This window comes from Pelodiscus sinensis, chromosome 3, assembly GCF_052426305.1.
Source record: "Pelodiscus sinensis isolate ZL-2025 chromosome 3, ASM5242630v1, whole genome shotgun sequence".
Classification (NCBI taxonomy): Eukaryota; Metazoa; Chordata; order Testudines; family Trionychidae; genus Pelodiscus; species Pelodiscus sinensis.
The window spans coordinates 125,995,896-126,001,461 of NC_143054.1; the positions used below are offsets into that span (position 1 = coordinate 125,995,896).

General features: G+C 39.7%; 1 long non-coding RNA gene across 2 annotated transcripts; it reads right to left on the reverse strand.

Moving 5' to 3' along the window:
• Window positions 1–1,070: 1,070 nt before the first annotated feature.
• Window positions 1,071–4,093, reverse strand: LOC142827965 (uncharacterized). Of its 2 annotated transcripts, none has more exons than XR_012902795.2 (3): window positions 3,834–4,093; window positions 2,935–3,019; window positions 1,071–1,215 (listed from the first exon to the last, which is right to left on the reverse strand). It is a non-coding gene; the product is annotated as an uncharacterized LOC142827965 (long non-coding RNA). The 2 variants fall into 2 exon arrangements; XR_012902794.2 differs by lacking the exon at window positions 3,834–4,093 and adding an exon at window positions 3,332–3,543.
• Between the last annotated feature and the right edge of the window lie 1,473 nt (window positions 4,094–5,566).

Below are 5,566 nucleotides of genomic sequence, written 5' to 3' on the forward strand. Positions count from 1 at the left end.
TGGAATTGTGTTTTCCAGTATGCATTACTTTGCATTGATCAACACTGAATTTTAACTGCCATTTTGTTGCCTACTCATCCAAGTTTTATGAGATCCTTTTGAAGCTCCTTACATTTTGCTATGGACTTTACTATCCTGAGCAATTTTGTATCATCTGCAAATTTTGCCAGTTCACTGATTACCCCTTTCCCCAGATCATTTACCCCTTTCCCCAGATCATTTATGAATATGTTGAATAGGATTGGTCCCAGTACAGATCCCATACTAAAAATAGGTAAAAGAATATTTTCTCCCCCCAGGAAGATAGGTCACAACTTTTTTTTTTTTTTTTTTTAAGCAAACTCAGATTTGCTATACTTTAAAAAAACAGAACAAAAAAAACACCACCCTTCTCAGGAACTTCCACCCATCAAAGTGACAGATTTTAGCATTCCTGGAAAACCTTATTTACAAAGGACTTACTTCAATGTCTTCTTATCAGCATTAGTTGCCACCTCACCCAGTATCTTAGACAGGGTAGTCGAAGAGGCCTTTTGATCGTAACAGAATACACATGTACAAAGTTACCATTGTACAATGTACAGCCATATCTATTTAATCCACCTTTGGTGTAGTCCAGATCTCAGCATATAAAAAAGCAACTTATATAACTGCATGATGTACAAACCGCTGATTTGAAAAGCTGAAGTTATTTTTATCCAAATAATATTTACATTTGCAAAGGAATTTGGAGTAGTTAGATCCTGAGCCGTTGGCCAAAACTCACTTTTTCTGAAAAATCAATATGAAAATAGCACAGTAGTTTCATCTACACTACAACCAGGCAACGTTACAACATAGCATCAACCTAGGGCCTGATCTCATTTCAAAGACTTGCATGTTTCAGATTACATATGTAAATGAAATGAAACCCATTCCTCAAATGCCTAGGCAGCTGTAGATTCACTTAAGCTGCAGGTACATGCTAGAAATGAATCCTGTGGACAGTTCAGACTAGTGTTCTGTATTTTCACTGTGCAGATCGCTAAGGTAAACATTCCTTCTAGCATTCTTCATTTGCTATTATATTCATAAAAGGAATAGGAAGGAGAGAATATGCATATTTGATTTTCAACATCTGGCCATGGGAAAAATAGCTTCTTAATCTTCCATCTCTCTGCTTCACACTGTATATCTATTTAGATGTCTCAGAGTGGTAGCCGTGTTAGTCTGTAACTTTAAAAAAGAAAAACAGCAGTCCTGTATCACCTTGAGAGCATACATAGACATTATAATTAGCATAATGAGCTTTCGTGGGCAAAATCCATCTGAGGAAGTGGGTTTTGCCCACGAAAGCTCATAATATCTATATTTTGTTAGTCTCTAAGGTGATACAGGATTACTCATTCATCTAGTTAAACAATTTGCAATAATTGCATAGATAAAAACCCTCTAAGATATGGGCTGTGTCTACACTATGTGCCTTGCAGTTGTACTGCTGTAAGGTTTCCCATGTTGATGCTCTGCCAGAAACAGCAAAATCTCCTGCAGGCAAAATAAAGCCACCCCCAACAAGAGTCAGTAGCTTTGTCAGCAGGAAAATGTCTCCTTCCAACAAAATGCTGTCCACACCAGCACTTTGTGTCAGTAAAAATGTGTTGGCGAGAGGTTTTTTTCCCACACCCGTGACTAACAAAAATTTTAATCGACAAAAGTGCAGTGTAGACATAGCCTAAGAGAAGGGGGTTAAGCAGAAAAAGGAGGAGTTGTATCTTAACTTGCAACACATGATCAGTAGTACAATATAGTCTATCAACAGTGACTAGCCCCTTACACCACCACTGACCACAGTGGGACTACTTGGGTTGCTTAAAATTTCATTCACGCGATGACAAAATGCGAATGGTTTGTAAGTTTGTAGGGCAATTCTGGTTTGGAAATGGAATGAGGATCACTAGCTTAGTGACATCAACATGCCAACAGTTTCGAGAAAGCAGAAACTAGTGGTGGTCAGGCTGACTGATAATGACATTTTCAAAAGAGATGAGCATTGGCCTAGGGGAGGGCAGGACAATACTCAGCACTTCTGACACTCCCATTATCACTGCTTAGTCTCACTTCTATAACACAGTAGCCATGCATATGAGAGCTTTAGCTTCCTGGTCCATGGGATACTATGTCAGGAAGGAGAAATGCTGGGGAGAGATGCAGGCCACCTGACCAAGGGGAAAATTATCTTTGCACACCAAATCATCAGTCTAATGAGACCTTTAAACTAGGTTCTAAGGGGACAGATGACAAAAACCCATAGATAGGTATAAAAGAAAGTGATCTTAACCCAGGGCTAAATGGTGGGCAAACATGAAAAATTCCAGTAGGATTGTAGGACCAACAAGAGGGAAAATCATGGGAGAATCTGTTCAACATCTTAATGTCCATTTACAAATGCAAGGTACATGAGGGATAACAATAATAAATTGGAAGTATAGTACATGCACTAAATTATGACAATTTACATAATTGAGGCACTGATCTTGTCTTCATTACCAGGGAGGTTGACTTGGATGCAGCAGGTCTAGTGAAACCTCACTAAATGGGCAACAGAGCATTCTCTGGTCAATTCTGATACTCAATCTCCCTGAGAGGAATAAGGTAAGTCAACAGGAGAGCAGTGCAATGCAACAAAGACACTGCAGTAAGTTGACCTAAACTATGTTGACTCCACCGACATTAGTCACTTAGTTGGAGTAGTGTAACTAGGGTTGACTTACCTCAGACAAGGCCTTAGTGGGACAGATATGACTGAAATATTGGGAGAGAGGCGCATGTCTTGTTCAGGAAGCTCAGGCAAGGGCGGGGGGGGGGGGGAGGGAGGAAGGAAGAGGTGCTGCATTTTACATTGTGAACATATACAAATGTTCTGAGATCCAGAAGATAGTGAGAGGCAGAGCTCACCTGGGCAAAGATAAAAACAGGGGTAGGTAGTATCATAGGAGTATACTATAAACCACCACATCAGGAGGAGCTGGAGCAGATGTTTCTAGAACAAATAATAGAAATAGCCCAAACTCGGGACCAGGTAGTAATTGGGGACTTTAACTACCCAAACATCTACTAGAAAAGTAATACAGCAAGACACAGAATGTTCAATACTTTCTAGTTTCAGAAGACAGAGGAAATAACCAGGGGTAGCCATTTTAGACTGGATTCTGACCAACAAGGAGGAACTAGTAGTGAATGTGAAGAGTGAAGGCAATTTGAGTGAGTGTGATCAAAGTGAGAGCATTAGACTAAGGACTCTGGACTTTAGCACAAACATGTAGGAAACAGTTTCAGAACAATTGACAAATACCTTGGAGAATGTATGGAGGACAGGAGAGATTCCCAAAGCACTGGAGAAGGGCAAGCATGGTATATATAGGCCAGTCAGCCTAACTTTAATATCTGGTAAGATACTAGAACAAGTGATAAAACCATCAGTTTGTAAACACTGAGAGGATAACAGGCTTATAAAGAATTGCAAGCATGGATTTGTAAATCCTGCTCAATCAACCTAATTTCCTTCTTTGACAGGCTTACCAGCCTAGTGGGAAGAGGGAAAGCTAAAGCTGTATCTTTATTTTAATAAGGCTTTTGACACAAAACCACATGATATTCTCATAAGTAAATTACAGAAACAAACAACATAGATGAAATGTGAGTGCAAAACTGATTGAAAGCATACTCAAGAGCAGTTAATAATTCAAGGTCAAAGTACTGTAGTCAGAATTTATTTAGTGGAATCCCACAGGGGTTGTCATAACTTGGATAACAGAGGGGAGAATAGGTTTATGAAATTTGCAGAAGACACCAACCTGAGAGGGATTCTTAGCACTTTAGAGGGGCAGGATTAGAATTCAAAGTGACCATAACAAGTTGAAGAATTGGTCTAAAAATCAACAAGATGTTATTCAATAAAGACAAATGCAAAGTATTACATTTATGAAGGAAAAAAAAAAATCAAACACACATCTACAAAGTGGGGAACAACTTGCTAGGCAATAACACTGTTGAAAAGGAGCAACAAAAGTGAGAACAAAATTTAAAATCTTAATTATGAGGAAAGGTTTAAAAAAAAAAAAAACCTCTTTATTCTAAAAAAAAAAAAAAAAAACCACACCTGCTATGTTGTGGTGGGAAAGCTCTGGCCTGTTGGCCTCGTGCGGTTTGTCAGGGTTAGCTGCTGGCAAGACCCAGCTGTCTTGCTTACCTGAGTATCTGCAGGCATGGAGCCTTACAGCTCCCACTGGTTGTAATTTCCCATTCCTAGCCAATAGGAGCTACAAACACCTGTGCCTGTAGATGCTTTGTAAACCAACTGCCTCATGGCCAACCCACCAGTGACTATTCCTGATGAACTTCATGTGGCTGCAGGTACCCCACCCTTGTGCTAAATCTTCAAATATGTTAAAGGCTGTTAATGGGCTTTAATCTGCAGCAAAGGAGATTTAGTTAGCAGGAAAAACTTGCTGTATAGAAGGGTAGTTAATTTCTGGAATAGGCTTCATAAGGAGCTGGAGAATCCCCATCACTGGAGGTTTTAAAGAACAAATTAGACACCCATTGGGGTGGTCTAGTTTTAATTGGTCCTGACTCAGCAGAGGCTGGACTAGATAACCTCTCAAGGTCCCATCCACCCCTACATTTCTATAATTGGAATAGATGTGGCAGGCTAAGTTCAAAACTTCATAGTTACCTAACTTATCTCATGCTCCTCTCTTTTGTTATATACAGTTTGTACCTCTTGTGATTGTTGCAAGCTCTTTAGTAGGAGGATATGGAACATAATTGCACTGTATATAGGTTTGGTATGCAGCACACTAGGACCACAAGCACTTACCTCTGGCATAAATATTAAATGGCAAACAGCAAGCCACTACAGACTTCTCTTGCAGTCCTCTGAGCCCAAGAACTTCACCTCTCTGCTTTCTTGACAGGTGGGGAAACAAATGAGATAAAACATATTTGAAAGTAGTAAAGATTGATAAAAAAGCACTGAAGTTGAATGAAAAGCACAACAAAGGTTAAATATTGTTAAGAAAATAGTCTTGGCTACTGACTACCAAATAGCTTACAGGTGGGACAGCTGTGTACAAATGAGCAAAATGAGAGAGTGACTGTGGTCTATGCTTTGTTCTCCTCAACGTGTGGGATCATTATTCATGGTGGGAAAAGCCTGCGCTGTAGCCAAGCAATCAAAAGTAAAAGTACAGTGGGATTCAGTGTTCCACTCATAGTCCTTACAGATACAGTCTGAGGTGGCTCATACTGAACATCCAGAACTTCCAGAGTTCTACATTTGGTGCAGGAAGAAGCGGGAGGGAGGGACCCACTGCTCTTGCTCAGCCCTGTCACTAAATTCAATTAATTTTAAAACACATATTACTTGTTATCTGTTGAGCACCAGCAATATACTTGACATTAATCTATTAAATATTTCCCTCGGGACATTGAAGTAGCCTTGTACTGGCTGAAGGGTATGTGAGACATAATGGTATGAAGAGGAGAGGCTTGCAAGATGATTGTTGGTAAAACAGGCAGACAAATA